Raw genomic sequence first — 20,600 nt, forward strand, 5'->3', positions numbered from 1 at the left:
TGATATTAAATTTGTATACTAAAATGGGTTTATCCCAATTTTCTCTTTCTTTTTGAGTGAATATTTGTAACATATTTTTGTAGATAATAATTTATCCTAGATATACAAAATTGTGAGAATGGGTACCATTTTTTACCACTTAAATGATTTCTTTTAAATGAATAGATTGTACACTTTAAATGCCAATGTTGTGTCTTACGTGTTGTTTTTTAATTCCTTGATTTCCAAAACTTGTGTTTATTTAATTGATTTCTATCTAATAATCTGTGTCTCCCCTTTATTGTTTTTTACTTTATATTTTATTGATCTATAGTTAATTTACATTATTATATTAGTTTCAGAGGTACAGCATAGTGATTCATAAATGTTTAGGTTCTTCTCCATTTATAGTTATTATAAAAGAGTGGCTATATTCCCCATGCTATACAGTACATCACTGTAGATTATTGATTTTATACATCGTGGATTGTACCTCAAAATCTCCTACCACTATTTTGCTCCTCCACCCTATCTCTCCCTGCTGGTAACGACTAGTCTGTTCTTTAATCTGTGAGTCTGTTTTTTTGTTGTTATTGTATTCAATGTTTTAGATGCCACGTGTAAGTGATAACATACCATGCTTGTTTTCTCATACCATACCATGCTTTTCTTCTCATAACATGCCATGCTTGTTTTCTCTGCGGCTTATTTTACTAAGCATAATACCCTCCAAATCCATCCATGTTCTTGCAAATGGCAAAATTTCATTTTTTGCTGAAGTCATCATAAAAAATCTTTTTTATCCACTAAGCTATTGATGAACACTTAGTTTGACTCTATATCTTGGCTATGGCAAATAACACTTTTATGAACATTGGTGTGCAGTTATTTTTTTTGAAATAGTGTTTTTGTTTTCTTCTGATATACCCAACAGTGAAATTGCTGGATATTATGGTAGTTCTATTTTTAGTTTTTTGTGGAACCTCCATTCTGCTTTCCACAGTAGCTGCACTACTTCACATTCACATCAAGAGTGTACAAGAGTTTCCCTTTCTCCACATCCTCACTAACCTTTGTTATTTGTGATCTTTTGGATGACAGCCATTCTGACAAGACTGAGGTGATATATCTCATAGTTTTGATTTGCATTTTACTGCCGATTAGCTATGTTTAGCATCTTTGTGAGTTCTGGCTGTCTATATGTAGTTTTTCCTTGGAAAAAATGTCTATTTAGGTCTTCTCATTTTTTTAAAAAAAGATTTTGGGTGTTTTTTTGATATTGAGTTGTATGTGCTGTTGCTGTAGTTTAGGTATGAACCCTTGCTTGGTCATCTTTTTTGATGTTAACCTCTTATCATGTGCAAATATTGTCTCTCCCTCAGCAGGTTGTCTTTTCATTTTATCTTTGGTTTCCTTTGCTGTGCAAAATCTTTTAAGTTTAGTGAAGTCCCATTTGTTTATTTTTGCTTTTGTTTCATTTGCCTTAGTAGACTGAACCTAAAACTGTTGCTATCATTTATGTTGAAGAATGTTCTACATTTTCCTCTAGGGGTTTTATGGTTTCTGGTCCTACATTTAGGTCTTTATTCAGTTTTGCATTTATTTTATATATGGTGTGCTAAAATAATCTAATTTTATTCTTTTCCATGGAGCTGACCAGTTTTCCCAGTACCACTTATTGAAGAGACAGTTTTTTCTCCATATTGCCTGCTTTGTCATAAATCAATTAAATATAAGTGTGTGGGCTTATTTCTGGGATCTCTATTCTATTCCAGTGATCTTTGTGTCTGTTTTTGCTCTGGTACCTTTCTCTTTGATTACTGTCGCTTTGCAGTATAGTCTGAAGTCAAGGTGCGTGATGCCTCCAGCTGTGTTCTTTCTCAAGATTGTTTGGCTATTTGGGGTCTTTGTGTTTCTATACAAATTTTAAAATTACTGTCTCAAGTTCTGTGAAAATGCTTTGGTATTCTGATAGGGATTGCATTAAATCTGTAGATTGTCTTTGGTAGTATGGTTATTTTAACAGTATTAATTCTTCCAGTCGATGCACATGTTATATTTTTCCATCTTTTTGTGTTGTCTTCAACTTCTTTCACCAATGGCTGATAGATTTCTGAACACATGTCTTTTACCTGCTTAGGTGTGTTTGTTCCTAGGTATCTTATTCTTTTTGATGTCATTGCATATGGTATAGTTTTCTTAATTTTTCTTTCTGACAGCTTTGAGTTTTGTTTTTTCTTCTTTTTCTAATTCCTTCAGGTGTAATGTTAGGTTGTTTATTTGATATTTTTCTTGATTCCTAAGAATAAGCTTGTATCACTATAACTTCCCCCTGTGAACTGCGTTGGCTGTGTCCTATAGATTTTGGATCATTGTGTGTTCATTTACATTTGTCTTGGGTATTTTTAGAATCCCTCTTTAATTTCTTCAGTGTTCCTTTCTTCCCCTTTTATTCCCTTCATCTGTGATGTGAGGACTATCTTTAATATTATGTTTGGATTTCTTTCAGTTTTGTCTATGTGTGTGTGTGTGTGTGTGTGTGTGATTATTTAAGTTGCTGAGCTCTTAATTTCACATGGACACTAACAACCCTGCATTGTTACTCTGCTCCCCCACAGTTACTGAATTTGACCTTATATTTTACATCTACTTGTTTTGTGTGTCCCTTAACTTCTTATTGTGAATATAGATGATTTTATTACTGTTTTTTTTTCCATCCTTCCTATTAGCTGTGTCCATGGTTGATTTACTACCTTTGTTGAATATTTGCCTTAACCAATGAGGTTTTTCCTTTAGGAAGTTTCCTTTCCTAATTTTTATGTTTCAATCGTGACCTTTTCTTTTTCACTTAGAAAAGCCCCTTTAAGATTTCTCATAAAGCTGGTTTGGCGATGCTGAGCTCTTTTAGTTTTGCTTCTCTGTAAAACTTTAGATCTCACCATCAAATCTGAAGGAGAGCCTTGCTGGGTAGAGTATTTTTGCTTATAGGCTTTTCCCTTTCATGACTTTAAATATACCATGCCACTCCCTTCTGGCAGGCAGAGGTTATCCTGAAAAGTCAGCAGATAACTTTATGCAACTTCCCATGTTTGTAACTTGTTGCTTTTCCTTTGCTCCTTTTAATAGTGTCTTTTTATCTTTTTTTTTTTTTTCATTTTAATTACAATGAGTCTTGGTGTGGTCCTCTTTGGGTTGATCCTGTTTTGGCCTTACTGTGTTTACTGGACTTGGATGTCTGTTTTCTTTCCCAGGTTAGGGAAGTTTTCAACTCTTATGTCTTCAGGTATGTTCTACACTGCTTTGTCTTTCCTTTTTGCTTCTGAGACCAGTATAATGCAAATATTAGTACACTTGATGTTGTTTCACAAGTCTGTTCAACTTTCCTCATTTCATTTTAATCTATTGTTTTACCGTTCATCTTCAGTGATTGCCAGTACTCTGTCCTTCAGTTTTCTGATTCATTCCTCTGTATCATTTAGTCTACAGTAGTTTCCTTTAATGTATTTTTTCATTTCAGTTATTGTATTCCTCATCTCTGTTTTGTTGTTCTTTAATGGTCTAACTCTTTTTAAAAAAATTCTAACTTCTTGCTCTGGTCGTCCATTCTTCTCCTGAGTTCTTTGATCATCTTTACAGTCATTACCTTGAACCCTTTGTTGAGGAGATTGGCTATCTCCACTTCACTTAGATCTTCTTCTGAATTCTTATCTTGGTCCTTCATTTGGATCGTGTTTCTGTGTCACCTCATTTTTCTTAACTTCCTGTTTTTATTGCTATGTGTGTAGTAGGTTCGTTACATTTCCTGACCTTGGGGAAGTGGCCTTTTGTAGGAGCTGTCCTATGGGTCCCAGCAGCCCCCTCTCCCCTGGTCACTAGAGCTATATATTCTAGGTGTACTCCCTATGTGGGCTGCTTGGGCTCTTCTGCTGTGGTGGGCTGACTACTGTGGGTAGTCTGGTAGGCTTGGCTGCCCCCAGACTGCTTGTTTGCCAGGCTCTGCCTTGTATGGAGGCTGTCTGTGTTGCTTGGTGAGACTAAATCATAAGGCAGCTGGCTGCACAACTCTGGGGGACACCAAATCTGGTGCTGGTTCATGTATGGGTAGAATTGCAGTCCAGGTGATATCAGGGCTAGTGCCCAGTCACTGGTTCTGGGGCAATGCTGGCTACTGGGAGGAAGAGACAGGTTCTGCGTTCTGGCTGCAGGGCCCAGGAGCCACAGAGTTGGTGTTGGGTCACTCTTTCTGACCCAGCTCTCTGCAGGGCCGGGGGTATCCCTAATCTTGTGTTGGCATTCTGATGGGCAGGGTCAGGACCCAGCTGAGTCCATGGCTGCTTCTGGCCTGCAATTAAGTGGCCTGGTTACACAGGCTGCTGGGCTGTGGTATTCCTGGAGCTGGTGTGTGCCTGTTGGTGTATGAGGCTGATCCCACTGCTAAAGCAGGTTTGCTGTTGGGTAGGTCCAAGCTCCATCCAGTCCCTGTGCAGTTACCACCTGCCAATGGTGAGGCTGACTCCAAGGCCAGAGGAGGCTCACTTGTCAGAGGGGCCAGGGACTCTGGGGCTGGTGCCTGTCCACTGAGGTGTGGAGGCTGGTCCTGGGGCTTTTGGTGGCTGGACCCATGTCCAGGCGCAGCTGTGCACTGAGAGGATCTGAAGGCAGCCTGTTTGCTGGTGGATGGGGCTATGCCCCTGCTCAGTTAGTTGCTTGGCCTGCAGCATCCTAGTACTTGTGTCTGTAGTCTGGTGGAAATGGGTGGGGCTCGGTCCTGAGGCTGATAAGCTACAGGGAGGATTCTGAAATTATGCTTGCTGGTACCAGCGTCCACGAGGTAGAAGGAGCTCCCCCGAATGGCTGCTGCCAGTGTCTCTGTCCCTGAGGCTGTGCTGTAGTTGCCTCTTGCCTCTCTGGGAGACTCTCCAAGATCAGGAGGTAGGTGTGACCCGGGATCCTTTCAAATGACTGCTTCTGTTCTGATTCTCAGATCATGTGGGATTTTGTGAGCATCTTTTAAGAGTGGAATCTCTATTTCCCACAACCCTCTGGCTCTCTGGAAAATAAGCACTACTGGTCTTGAAAGCCCAACTTTCTAGGAACTCTTCTTTCCACAACAGGATCCCTGGGCTTGGGAGCCTGATGTTGGCTTCATACCCCTTGCTACCTGGGAGCACCTCTGAAATTGTAATTATTCTCCCATTTGTGGGCCACCCACTTGGTGGTGTGGGTCTTGACTCTATTGAGATTTTGCCCTTCCTTTCTGTCTTGTCGAGGTGCCTTCCTTATATCTTTAGCTGTAAAACATCTTTTATGGTAGGTCCCGGCCTTTTTCATCAATTGCTGTTCTGTAAACAGTTGTGACTTTGGTGTGCCCATGAGAGGCATCAAGCTCTGGGTCTTTGAATGCTACCATGTTGGACAATCTCTCTACTTCATTCTTAAATCATAGTATTTAAGTTTTCTTACTATCTTATTTGATTAGCGACAGTTTGAAATTTATTATCACTCATGTTTACTTCGCCTGTTTAAAAAAAATTGAATAGTGCATTCATTCAGTTTGAAATGAAGGTAGTGACCTGTGAATTTCCATACCTCAAAAATCAAGGATAGGACAAAAGCCTTTTCTACTTGTGTTACCCTGAAACTCTGCACCCCACCCCAGCTTGGGGATTAACCTCTTGCACCCATGCTCACCTTCTGTTTTCGGACCATTAACCATCATTGTATCCGTATGTGTGTTGACAAAGTGAACTCTAGTCTTTGCAGTTTTTGTGTTTTGTTTTTTGGTTTAGGGAACAGTCCTACTATGAATGTACATTTACTGCTCTACTGAAGTTCATATATAAACCTGTCAAGCACATTACCAGAATTGGAATTGCTTGTATATACACTTTGATAAATTTTAGAGACAATGGTAGAACAGAAGTAAATTGTATTTCAAATGCCACAATATTCTCACACCATGAAAACCCTTCCCTTTTTAATATATTTGTGTGTAGTTTATCTTTATGCCCATACTATATTTCCCAGAGATGGGTAAGTGTTATGTTTCTTGCTGGCACATTTACCGTATTGTTCAAAGTCAGGCGTTTAGTGGTTTTAGCAGGATCCTATTTCCATGAACTCGCAAATACAAGATCTTCTCTCACACTGTCTTTTACTCCCTGCTGTTTTATATTGCCCTCCTAATTCTCAGTCCTGGTCTTTCTTTATGTTCTTCATCAACCTGGATAGGTTATACTATTTTCTCCCTTATTCAAGACCAATAGAATAGAATAGAATACAACATCCAGAAATAAACCCTGATATATGGCCAAATGGTTTTTGACAAGTTGCCAAGACTTTTCAAAGTAGAAAGGATAGTATTTTCAACACATGGTGCTGAGAAGTCTTGTGGACAACATGCAAAAGAAGGAAGATGGACCCTTACCTAACATCATATGCAAAAATTAATGAAAACGTATCAAGAAACTAAATATAAGACCTAATAATATAAAAAGTCTTAGAAGAAGATACAGGACAAGAGCTTCATGATATTGGATTTGGCAGTGTTTTCCTCCATATGAAACGAAGGAACAACAAAGGTACAGCTAACAAAAAAATAAACAATTTGCAGTACATAAGTTAAAAAAAATGTGTGTCAAAGAAATGTAAACAGAATAAAATGGCAACCCACAAGATGGGAGAAAATATTTCAGAGCCATCTATCTGACAAGAGATTTCTATTCAGAATATACAGAGAACTCCTACAACTGAACAAAAAGCAAACACCCTGATTCAAAAATGGATAAAAGACTTGAATAGATGGTTCTTCAAAAAGAGGTACAAATGACTAAGCACTTGAATAGATGCTCCATATCACTAAATGCATGTTTATATATTTGTGTGCATGCATACACACACAAGCACACACACACATACACAAGCAGAAAACAACTATTGGTGAGGATGTGAGGGAGTTGGAACCATTGTGCTATGTCAGAGGGAATGCAGAATGATACAGCTGCTTTGCAAAAGAGTATGGCAATTTTTCAGATATTGAAAAATAGAATTACTACATGATCCAGGAATTTTACTATGAGGTATACCCAAAGGTATTGAAATCAGGGTCTTAAAGAAATATTTGTACTCCAGTGTTTAGAGCAGTAATAATCACAGTAGCTAAAATATGAAAGCACCCTAAGTGTTCATCCACTAGTTCCTGGATAAGCAAAGTGTGGTATACCCATATAATACAATATTATTCAGTGTTAAAAAGGAAAAGATCTAGGAATATGCTACAACATGGATGAATCTTGAGGAAATTTAGCTACCAAAAATGCCATTTTTGTGACTTTTAGTGAGTCATCACAATACAACTACTTATTTCAATTATATGGGGGTACTTAGTGTAGTCAAAACCATAGAAATTGGGAGGGTAATGACGCTTTTCAGGTGGTTATGGAACAAAAAGGAAAGTTATATTTAAAGGATATAGAGTTACAGTTTTAAAACGTAGAAAAGAATTAGAAAGATAAATGGTGATGTTGATCGCCCAATAATATGAATGCATTTAATATCACTGAACGGTGCACTTTATAATAACTAACATGTTATATTTTATGTTATTTGATTTTACCAACATACAAAATTGGGAAAGAATGTAATATCAGGAAAGGGAGTGGGCCTGGGATAGAGCAGAGAGTAATCAGAAGGGTGAGACACTGCATATGTTGAAGAAGAAGAGCTGAGAGTCTTCATTGGCCAGAAGAGACTTTATAAAAGAGAAAAACCATTACTCTGAGGGTGTATTAGATAGGTATCTGTGGGTGTGCTGCTATCTCCCATGGGTTATCTTAAAGAGTCTTTAATAAAGTCCATAAGGCTTGCTGAGGCTTTTTTAAAAACTGGATTCCCTAGGAGATAATTAGAGGGTGGTACTTAAGTCTATGTCTAGGTTGACAGATTTTGCAGGGAAGACGAACCTGAGAACAGTGGAGGTCTTAAGAGTGTAAGTACATGGAAATTAGAAAAAAATAATAATAAAGGGAATTAGGAAAACTTTGGACTTTGAAGGTCATGTATTATGACTGAGTCAGACCTGAGGTTTCTAAGGAGTTATATACACAGTTGCTATTTGGATTACTTGTTGATAAAGATAAGTGGAAAAACTAGAGTCGTTCCCAAGTGTAGGTAAGATATAATGAGAGGATGGAGGTGGAAAGTAGGGAGACCCAGAGGAAAGTGGGAAGGTCATATTGGGCCAAGATGGTGGTAATATCCAACAGAACAGACGGTAGGACAGACTATGGATTCATCTTTTTTATTTCGCCTCCCCCACTCATCCTTAATAATTCTTTGGGAATATTTCACTGCTCTGTGATGCAGGTACAGAATTCGAGTGAGGAGGCTACACCTGCAGTGTCCAGCTGTCTGAGTCCTCAGTGTGCTTCAAATGATGGAGAGCTATTGCTTCTTTATGAGAAGGGTTAGTACCTCGTAGCTAAGCTGAAGCTGGAGCTTATGCAATATTGATTCCATTTTATATATACTGTTGGCATGGAGGTTCCTCCTCCTCTTTTCTTGAACATTATGAAATGAATCTATATTTCTCAGTATTTGGGTATATCAGATAAATACGTTAAGTAAAGGAATCTTATATATTGCTCCCTGCATAGTTTGCTCTTTCTTGTTTCTCTTTTACCTTTACTAAATTAGCACAGGGAGAGACCTTGAAATGTTCTAATCAGGAGAGATTAGAACATCATATTTCTAGAGAGGTTGGTTGGACAGAGCAGGGGTCCCAGTGAGAATCCAAGCTTCTGCTTCTACTTGGAAGTGTACCTGTGTAGAATAGAGGGCTCCAGGAAATATCCTAGGATATTCCAATGTCCCTGTGGGAGATCATTAAGAGAGGCAGGATCTGGTACCAGATCAGTGTACTATGGCATGTTTGTCAGTCATCTGATGTGAGATTCTCAGAGCCAATCCCATATGGTAGGGCTGAGTGCAGAGTGATGAAGAACCTGTGAAAGCCTTTGATTGCATGTTAAAGATGAAGCTCTGATTTCGGGGAGAATGTTCTTACCTGACTGAATGTCACCCTTCTATGGGGATGAGATTCTGTGCTTTTCCTCTGTTGATGACCACTGGCTGAAAATCATTAGAGGATCATGTCTAGAAAGCATTCTTTATTTAATTTCTTAAAGAAGAAAGCATAGAAAACATTTTTATCCACTTTCAAATTGAGGATCAAGGGGAATGACATCAGTGAAAATGTCAGAGTAGGGAGCTCTGGCTTGTGTCCATCCCCAGAAACACTGACATACGTGGTAAAACCTGTCAAAATGACCTTATCAACACATGTAAGTTTTCTTTTCTTTTCACGCTGTAGATTTATCTTTCATTGAAACTTTACTTACTACAGGATGTGGAGAATAAACAGGGAAGTAGAAACTGTATTTCCTGATGAGAGAATCACTAAGTCACATTAGCTGTTCTGAACTCTGCCTTACACACCGTGACTCTAATTAAAACAAACAAACAAACAAAACACTTTTTTTTTTGGTAAGTCAGTTCTGACATTTCCTCGTTAAAGACAAGGTAACAGATACAGACTTAGATCTACCAGAATTGAGCAAACTTTTGATTGTACCTGTGTTGAACATATGAGCATGACCTGCTACAAATCTTCATTATACTTATTGCCACAACGGACAAATTCCCTTTTCCCACTCCTGATATGTTGCATGTAAGGAATGCATAGGTCACTAACCCCAGCTGGTCACAGGTAAACTCGGCCACATGGATTCCTGCATGTTTTCCTGCTGGAAGACCACACATTCTGGAGGATCATGCCTGCAGAGTATCTGGGCTCTTCTTTTTTTCTGGATAAAGGTTAGATAATCACCTAATTTTATGAGAAATATATAAATTGTATTTGCATATTCTTCAGGTTTTTATTTATCCATTCTCTTTCAAGTCCTAAGTGCAAATATTAAAGTGATTTCCAAGAGGGTGGTAAATAAGACAGCTCCAAAATTAGCAATAAATCATAATACAATTGTGAATGCATTAATGTGTGATTAATATGTAGATACTTATGTAAATGCAAGTTTAGTAATGCTTTGTGGAGAGCTTCAGAATCTAGGTATTAAAAAAAAAAAGAAGAAGGAGTTCTTGAAACTCTCAGGGAATTATAGAGAAGTCTTTGTGTCTATAAATATCATTCTGAAATAATGCATATTCTCAGAAATAAACTAGGCATAACATTGTAGGAAAAAACTTCATGAAATGAAAGAGCATGTGAGATGGCCATACAAGAAAAAGAATATTGTCAGAGAATAATGAACAGTGTGGAGTTCAGCAGAAGGGTCATACACATTCAGAGAGCAAAACTTTGGAGAGCCTAATTGTGAGTTCCTCATATTTCATCTTTGGAGACACGGTAGTCATTTGAAATATGATGTTATAAGATGACGTTAACATACTTAAATACTTTCGTTTAGAAATGACCACTTAGAACCAGAGTAAATGAAAGAGAACACAAAATTATGTTTATGTTGATTTTTAAAGACCTCAGGTGAGTGCTGATTATTTAAAAATGCATGATGTCTTTCACTGCAAAGTAAAGGAGCTGTTACAGTGGAGGATTACTGGACTGAATGTCAATATTATGACATAGTATGAGTGTGTTTCGTGTTTGGTAATTGCAATCATTGTTGCTTTTGTTGTGGTCATCCATTTACAGTGCTTGGTGTCAGTTGATTTATCTCTTGTAAAAATAAAATACAGCCTGTGTGTGTGTGAAAAAAAAACATACATGATGTCTTGACTAAAGTTGTATGGAATTTGAGATCTGGAAAAAAGCATTTCTTTTCTGTAATGCTAGGATGATAATTGGACATTTTTGCAAGAAAGAGATTTCAGGATGCAAATATCGTGTCTCTAAGGTGGGAAGTCAGTTCATGGCGGAACATTCTATTAAACTTGTGTGAGTGGAGAAATATTTCTTTGGAAGGAAGAGGTCCCGAATCCCTTTTTAATAGTTAATGGTTTATGGTATACCGAATGAGCAAAATGGCTATTTCTGAACTTTAGAAAAAAATAATATAGTTTTTCTGCATTTATAACACGAAGCTGATGTAAAATATCAAAAATTCTTTATTTTGAAAAGCAATGTAATCAATTTGACATAATTCATATAGATTGAACCTGTGGTACACACACACACAGTAAAACTTACATTCAGAAAATGTTTTGCACTTAAAAAATATTTTCAAGTGTAGTTGATTTAAAATGTTGTGGGTTTTTTTAAATACATGTTTATTAGAGTATACTTACTTTATAACACTGTATTAGTTTCTGCTTTACAACAAAGTGAATCAGCTATATGTATACATATATTCCCCGTATCCACCCCCCCCCTCTTGAGCCTCCCTCCCACACTCCCTATCCCACCCCTCTGGGGGACATAAAGCACCGAGCTGATCTCCCTGTGCTATGCGGCAGCTTACCACTAGCTATTTTACATTTGGTAGTGTATATATGTCAGTGCTACTCTCTCACTACGTCCCTGTCTCCCCTTGCCCCCTGTGTCCTTAAGTCCGTTCTCTACATCTGTGTCTTTATTCCTGCCCTGTCACTAGTTCGTCAGTACCATTTTTCTAGATTCCATATATATGTGTTAGCGTACGGTATTTGTTTTTCTCTTTCTGACTTACTTCGCTCTGTATGACAGACTCTAGGTCCAACCACCTCACTGCAAATAACTCAATTTTGTTCCTTTTTATGGCTGAGTAATACTCCATTGTATAGATGTGCCACATCTCCTTTATCTATTCATCTGTCGATGGACATTTAGGTTGCTTCTATGTCCTGGCTATTGTAAATAGTGCTACAGTGAACATTGTGGTACATGTATCTTTTTGAATTATGGTTTTCTCCGGGAATATGCCCAGTAGTGGGATTGCTGGGTCATATGGTAGTTCTATGTTTTAGCTTTTAAGGAATCTCCATACTGTTCTCCATAGTGGCTGTATCAGTTTACATTCCCACCAACAGTTCAGGAGGGTTCCCTTTTCTCCACACCCTCTGCAGCCTTTATACATTGTTGTATTAATTTCTGCTGTGCAGCAAAGTGATTCAGTTTTTTTTTTATTTTTTATAGCTACTTTATTTATTTATTTATTTATTTTTGGCTGTGTTGGGTCTTCGGTTCGTGCGAGGGCTTTCTCTGGTTACGGCAAGTGGGGGCCACTCTTCATCGCGGTGCGGGGACCGCTCTTCATCGCGGTGCGCGGGCCTTTCACTATCGCGGCCCCTCCCGTTGCGGGGCACAGGCTCCAGACGCGCAGGCTCAGCAATCGTGGCTCACGGGCCCAGCTGCTCCGTGGCATGTGGGATCTTCCCAGACCAGGGCTCGAACCCGTGTCCCCTGCATTAGCAGGCAGATTCTCAACCACTGCGCCACCAGGGAAGCCCAGTGATTCAGTTTTATATCTATCTATCTATCTATCTATCTATCTATCTATCTATCTATATCTATATATCTATATATCTATATATATTCTTTTCCATTATGGTTTATCACAGGATATTGAATATAGTTTCCTGTGCTATACAGTAGGTCTTTGTGGGTTGTCCATCCTATGTAGAATAGTTTGCTTCTGCTATTCCAAAACTCCCAATCTTTCCTTCACTCTCTCCTTGGCAACCACAACTCTCTTTTCTATATCTGTGTGTTTGTTTCTGTTTCGCTGACATGCTCATTTGTGTCCTGTTTTCAATTCCACATATAAGTGATATTATATGGTATTTGTCTTTCTCTCTTTGACTTACTTCACGTAGTATCATTATCTCTAGGTCCATCCATGTTGCTGCAAATGGCATTATTTCATTCTTTTTTATGTCTGAGTAATATCTATTGTATACGTATACCACACCTTCTTTATACACTCATATTTCAATGAACATTTAGGTTGTTTCCATGTCTTGGCTGTTATAAATAGTGCTGCTATGAACATAGGTTTTCATGTATCTTTTTGAATTATAGTTTTGTCTAGATATATGTCCACAAGTGGGATTGCTAGATCATATGGCACCTCTCTTTATAGTTTTTTTGAGGAACCTCCATACTGTTTTCCATAGTGGCTGCACCAACTTACATGGCCACCGACAGTGTAGAAGGGTTCCCTTTTCTCCATACCCCCTCCAGCATTTGTTAATTGTAGATTTTTTTTAATGATGGCCATTCTGATCAGGGTGAAGTGATACCTCATTGTAATTTGGATTTGCGTTTATCTAATAATTAGTGATGATGAGCATCTTTTCATGTGCCTATTGGCTCTCTGTATGTCTTCTTTGGAGAAATGTTTATTTAGGTCTTCTACCCATTTTTCCATTGAGTTATTTGTTATTTTGTTATTGAGTTGTATGAGCTGTTTGTATAGTTTGGAAATTAAGCCCTTGTCCGTCTCATCATTTGCTAATATTTTCTCCCAGTCCATAGGTTGTATTTTCATTTTGATTATGGTTTCCTTTGCTGTGCAAAAGCTTATAAGTTTGATTAGTTCCTGTTTCTTTTTTGCTTTTACAGTAAGTCCCCTACATATGAACAAGTTCTGTTCCAAGAGTGCGTTTGTAAGTCCAATTTGTTTGTAAGTCCAACAAAGTTCGCCTAGGTACCCAACTTACACAGTCGGCTATATGGTATTGTACCGTAATAGGTTTATAATACTTTTCACGCAAACAATACATAAAAAACAAGCACAAAAACAAAGAAAGCATTTTTAATCTTACAGTACAGTAACTTGAAAAGTACAGTAATACAGTACAACAGCTGGGATACTCGGGCTGGCATCGAGGGAACAGGCGAGCAGAGTTACTGATTGGAGGAGGGAGAGGAGGTGGGAGATGGTAGAGGTGAAGGATTATCAGCAGTAGGAGACAGAGGGCAAGCTGCAATTTCACTCATACCTGACGTTGATGGCAAAGGTTCTGGTTCCTTGCTGGATTTAATTCTATCTACCCTCTTGAAAGAATGATCCTTTGATGTCTGGGTAGTAGCTCTTTTTTTCTCATCATGGATGACAAGGTAGCACTGGATTGCATTCTGAATGGCTGCTGCCACCTTTGGGTCCCATTCTAGGTTCGGGTCCTGTGCCTCAAAAACTAACAGTGCTTCCTCAAATAACGAAGATTCCCTTGCCATTTGCTGCGTCGTGAATCTCTTCAGTTCTTCAGTTACTTTTTCTTCCTCCTGTCCCTCTTCAGCCTTTCTCTGGGCCTCCAATTCCATCAGTAAGCTCCTCATGTTGCACAGCAAGGAGTTCAGCGAAATCGTCCTCTTGCAGATCTAGCTCCAGCTTCTCGCTGAGGGTCACTACGTTGCTGAAGACCTCTTTGGACTTCTGATCTACCTTCTCAAATCCACAAAAATCATGAACAAACTGTGGGCAAAGGTTCTTCCAAACCCCATTCATGGTGACCGCCATACCCTCACACCATGCAAAGTCAATGTTTTTTATGGTCTTGTAGATGTTATAGTCCTTCCAAAGTTGTCCCTAGGTTGTTCCTGATTTGTCACTTACCTTTACTGCCTGACAAAAAGTGTGACATAAATAATATTTCTTGAAAGTCGCTATAACGCCCTGGTCCATAGGTTGGATGAGCAACGTAGTATTTGGTGACAGATGCAGTACTTTGACGTTGGGATGAAAGTCATCCATGAATGGGAGGTGGCGCAGAGCATAGTCGAGCAGCAAGAGAATGTTTTGCTGGAACGTCCTTCTCCAAGCAATATTTCTCTACATCTGGGATAAAGTGGTGGCAAAACCAGTCCTGGAACGTGGCCTGTGTAATTTGGGATTTGGGGTTACGCTTCCACACAACAGGAAGAGAGCCCTTGGCTATGTTTTTAAGGGTTCTTGGGTTCTGTGAATGATAAACTAAGAGAGGTTTCAGCTTCAATTCACCGGAAGCATTGCCACCAAACAACAGTTAGCCTATCTTTTGCTGCTTTACAGCCCGGCATCAACTTTTCCTCCTTACTGATGTAACCTCAGTCTGGCATCCTCTTCCAGTACAGTTGTGTCTCATCCACATTAAAAACCTGGTTGGGTAAATACACGCCATCATCAATAATTTCTCAAAGTGTTTCTGGAAGTTCCTGGACAGCTACCCTATCTGCACTTGCTGTCTCTCCACTTACTTTTACATTGTGAAGGCTGGCTCTAGCCTTGAACCGATGAAACCAGCCATGGCTGGCATTAAAAGATGTGCCCTCTGATTCTTTGCCGTGTTTCTTCTTCAAGTCTTCATAAAGGCTTTTAGCTTTCTCTTGAATCAGCGTTAAGTTGAGCAGGACTCAGCGCTGATGTTGATCCTGCATCCGCACACTGAGAAGTTTCTCCATCTCCTCCATCACTTTTCCATGCTTCTTGGATATTTTGTCAACATCGTCGGCACAGCAGACTTCACATGTTCCATGATCTTGTCCTTGTTCTTTAGATTCGTGCCAATGATTGAATGATTCATGTTATAAGAATGAGCGATGTCTAACATCTTTTTGCCTCGCTCCACTCTCTCAATTACTTTCACTTTTGTTTCCGTCATTATCGCTTGGCCCTTCTTAACAGTACCAGCTACATCACCTCTGCTTTTACGCTTGCTTCCAGGCATCTTGGGCTTGAAATAAAGGTACTGTACTACTGTACTCTATACAGTACTGTAAAGTACACAAGAGCACAACCACATATAGAGGAAGCACGCACGTGACAATGTATGCCAGACACGTGAACTAACTTACATGATTGGACACGCGAATGGACGTTTGCATCTTTGAAAGTTTGCAACTTGAAGGTTCGTATGTAGGTGACTTACTGTATTTGTACTGCCTAAGGAGAACTACCTAGGAAAATTTTGGTATGACTTATGTCAGAGAATGTTTTGCTTATGTTCTCTTCTAGGAGTTATAAGGTGTCCTATCTTATATTTAAGCATATAAGCCATTTTGAGTTTATTTTTGTGTATGGTGTGAGGGTATGTTCTGACTTCACTGATTTGCATACGGCTCTCCAACTTTCAAAACACCACTTGCTGAAGAGACTATCTTTTCCCCATTGTATATTCTTGCCTCCTTTGTCAAAGGTTAATTGACCATAGGTGTGTGGGCTTATTTCTTAGCTCTCTATTCTATTCCATTGATCCATGTGTCTCTTTCTGTGCCAATACCATGCGGCTTTGATTACTGTAACTTTGTAGTATTGTCTGAAGTTTAGGAGGGTTATGCCTCCTGATTTGTCCTTTTTCCTGGGGATTGTGTTCACATTTCTGACTTTTTATGGTTCCAGATACATTTTAGGATTATTTGTTCTAGTTCTGGGGAAAATGTCATGGGTAATTTGATAGGGATCACATTAAATCTGTAGATTGCTTTGGGTAGTATAGCCATTTTAACAGTATTAATTCTTGCCATCCAAGAGCGTGGGATGTCTTTCCATTTCTTTGAATCATCTTCAGTTTCCTTTACTAATGTTTTGTAGTTCTCAGTATATAAGTCTTTCACCTCCTTGGTGAGGTTTATTCCTAAGCATTTTATTTTTTTGATGCCATTAAAAAAAGGATTGCTTGTTTACATTTCCTTTCTGATATTTCATTGTTAGTGTAAAGAAATGCAACCAGGGACTTCCCTGGTGGCTCCGTGGTTGAGAATCCGCCTGCCAATACAGGGGACACGGGTTTGAGCCCTGATGCAGGAAGATCTCACATGCCGTGGAGCAACTAAACCTGTGTGCCACAACTACTTAGCCTGCACTCTAGAGCCAGTGAGCCACAAATACTGAGCCCATGTGCCACAACTACTTAAGCCTGCGTGCCTAGAGCCCATGCTCCACAACAAGAGAAGCCACTGCAATGAGAAGCCTGCGCACCACAAGAAAGTCTAGTCCCCACTGGCCACAACTAGGGAAAGCCCGTGCACAACAATGAAGACCCAATGCAGCCAAAATAAATTTAAAAAAAAAAGAAAGAAAAACCAGGAAATGCAACCAATTTATATATGTTAATCTTGTATCCTGCTACTTTGCTGAATTTGTTTATCAGTTCTAGTAGTGTTTGTGTGGAATTTTTAGGGTTTCCTTTATATATATTATCATGTCATCTGCACATAATGACAACTTTACCTCTTCCCTTCCAATTTGGTTAGATTTTATTTCTTTTTCTTGTCTGATTGTTGTGGCTAGGACTTCCAATACTATGTTGAAGAGAAGACGTGAGAGTGGACATCCTTGTCTTGTTCCAGATTTTAGCGGGAAGGCTTTCAGCTTATGAACGTTGAGTATTATATTGGCTGTGGGTTTGTCATAAATAGCTTTTATTATGTTGAGATATGTTTCCTCTATACCCACTTTGGTAAGTGTTTTTATCATGAATGTATGTTGAAGCTTTTCAAATGCTTTTTCGCCATCTGTTGAGATGATCGTTTGTTTCTTGTTTTTCCTTTGTTGATGGGGTGTATCATGTTGATTGATTTGCATATGTTGAAACAGCTTTGTGACACTGGGGTGAATCAAATTTGGTCATGGTGTATGATCCTCTTATGTGTTGTCGGATTCGGTTTTCTAATATTCAGTTGAGAATTTTTGCATCTATATTTATCAACGATATTGGCCTGCAGTTTTCTTTTTTGGTATTGTCTTTCTCTGTGTTTTTTTTTAAGTCTTTATTGAATTTGTTCCAATATTGCTTCTGTTTTATGTTTTGGTTTCTTGTTTGTGAGGCATGTGGGATCTTAGCTCCAAAACCAGGGATCGAACCTGCACCCCCTGCACTGGAAGGCGAAATCTTAACTGCTGGACCACCAGAAAAGTCCCCATCTGTTTTATTTGTTTTTTTTTAAGTAAATTTCTTTCTTTCTTTATTTTTGGATGCATTGGGCATTCGTTGCTGTGCTCAGGCTCTCTCTAGTTGCGGTGAGCGGGGGCTACTCTTCGTTGTGGTGTGCAGGCTGTTCATTGTGGTGGCTTCTTTTGTTGCAGATCATGGGCTCTAGGTGCGTGGGCTTCAGCAGTTGTGGCTATCAGGCTCAGTAGTTGTGACTCGTGGGCTGTAGAGCGCAGGCTCAGTAGTTGTGGCACACAGGCTTCGTTGCTCCGTGGCATGTGGGATCTTTCCAGACCAGGTCTCGAACCTATGTCCCCTGCAGTGGCAGACAGATTCTTAACCACTGTGCCACCAGGGAAGTCCCCCCCCATCTGTTTTTGATATCAGCCTGATAGTGGCTTCATAGAATGTCTTTGGAAGTATTCCTTACTCTTCAATCTTTTCGAAGAGTTTGAGAAGAATCAGTGTAAGTTCTGCTTTTTATATTTGGTAGAATTTGCCTGTGAAACCATCTGATCCTGGACTTCTGTTGGTAGGGAGTTTTTTAAAATTACAGATTCTATTTTTTAAAAAATTCTATTTATTTATTTATTTATTTTGGCTGTGTTGGGTCTTCGTTTCTGTGCGAGGGCTTTCTCTAGTTGCAGCGAGCGGGGGCCACTCTTCATCACGGTGCGTGGGCCTCTCACTATCGCGACCTCTCTTGTTGCGGAGCACGGGCTTCAGACGCTCAGGCTCAGTAGTTGTGGCTCACGGGCCCAGTTGCTCCGCAGCATGTGGGATCTTCCCAGACCAGGGCTCGGACCCGTGTCCCCTGCATTGGCAGGCAGATTCTCAACCACCGCGCCACCAGGGAAGCCCTCTATTTTGCTTTTAGTGATCAGTATGTTCAAGTTATCTATTTCTTCTTGATTCAGTTTTGTTCGGCTGTAAAAAAAAACAAAATATATTTTTAAGTTATGTTAGCACCTAAATACTTACCATGTATTAGACCGCAAAAGAGCGAAGAAAAAATATTAAAATATTTTTTCAAGTACAAAAGTATTAAAATGTTTTAAAGAAATTGGTATAATAATACTAATTACAATAATGACAAATTTTTCTGAACTTAAAGACTACTTATATCTAAGATGCATATTATATGCTTATTGTTTTATTGTTTTTAAATACATGGAATGTTTTCTCCTTTCTAATGTAATTCTTTTATTTTACCTGTATATTGTGAAAAAAATCTAGTTGCACATAATATAAAAAAAATTACACTTTAATAGGAGATATTAATCCATTTACATTTACTATAGTACTGAAAATACTTAGGTTTAGCATTCCATGTCATTGAGTGCTCTTTTTTATTTATTTATTTAAAAAAAAAGATTTAATTTGGTGGGGGCATAAATTATTTATTTATTTATTTATTTAATTTTAACATCTTTATTGGACTATAATTGCTTTACAATGGTGTGTTAGTCTCTGCTTTATAACAAAGTGAATCAACTATACATATCCATATATCCCCATATCTCCTCCCTGTTGCGTCTCCCTCCCGCTCTCCCTATCCCACCCCTCTATGTGGTCATAAAGCACTGAGCTGATCTCCCTGTTCTATGCAGCTGTTTCCTACTAGCTAGCTATTATACATTTGGTAGTATATATAAGTCCATGCTACTCTCTCACTTCGTCCCAGCTTACCCTTCCCCCTCCCCATGTCCTCAAGTCCATTCTCTATGTCTGCGTCTTTATTCCTGTCCTGTCCCTAGGTTCTTCCCAACCGTTTTTTTCCCTTTTCTTTTTAGATTCCACATATATGTGTTAACATACAGTATTTGTTTTTCTCTTTCTGACTTACTTCATTCTGTATGACAGACTCTAGGTCCATCCATCTCACTACAAATAACTCAATTTCATTTATTTTTATGGCTGAGTAATATTCCATTTTATATTGAAGATGTGCAACATCTTTTTTACCCATTCATCAGTTAATGGACACTTAGGTTGCTTCCATGTCCTGGCTATTGCAGATAGAGCTGCAATGAACATTGTGGAACATGACTCTTTTTGAATTATGGTTTTCTCCAGGTATATGCCCAGTAGTGGGATTGCTGTGTCATATGGTAGTTCTATTTTTAGTTTTTTAAGGAACCTCCGTACTGTTCTCGATAGTGGCTGTATCAATTTACACTCCCACCAATGGTGCAAGAGGGTTCCCTTTTTTCCACACCTCTGCAGCATTTATTGCTTGTAGATTTTTTTGATGATGGCCATTCTTACCTGTGTGTGGTGATACCTCATTGTAATTTCGAGTTGCATTTCTCTAATGATCAGTGATGCTGAGCATTCTTTCATGTGTTTGTTGGCAATCTGTATATCTTCTTTGGAGAAATGTCTATTTAGGTCTTCTGCCCATTTATGGATTGGGTTGTTTGTTTGTTTGTTTGTTTTGATATTGAGCTGCATGGGCTGCTTGTAAAGTTTGGAGATTAATCCTTTGTCAGCTGCTTCGTTGGCAAATATTTTCTCCCATTCTGAGGGTGGCCTTTTCGTCTTGTTTACCTTTTCCTTTGCTGTGCAAAAGCTTTTAAGTCTCCTTAGGTCTCATTTGTTTATGTTTCTTTTTGATTTCCGTTTTCTAGGAGGTGGGTCAAAAAGGATCTTGCTGTGATTGATGTCATAGAGTGTTCTGCCTGTGTTTTCCTCTAATAAGAGTTTGATAGTGTCTGGCCTTACATTTAGGTCTTTAATCCATTTTGAGTTTATTTTTGTGT

Source organism: Balaenoptera acutorostrata, chromosome 7 (genome assembly GCF_949987535.1).
Source record: "Balaenoptera acutorostrata chromosome 7, mBalAcu1.1, whole genome shotgun sequence".
NCBI lineage: Eukaryota > Metazoa > Chordata > Mammalia > Artiodactyla > Balaenopteridae > Balaenoptera > Balaenoptera acutorostrata.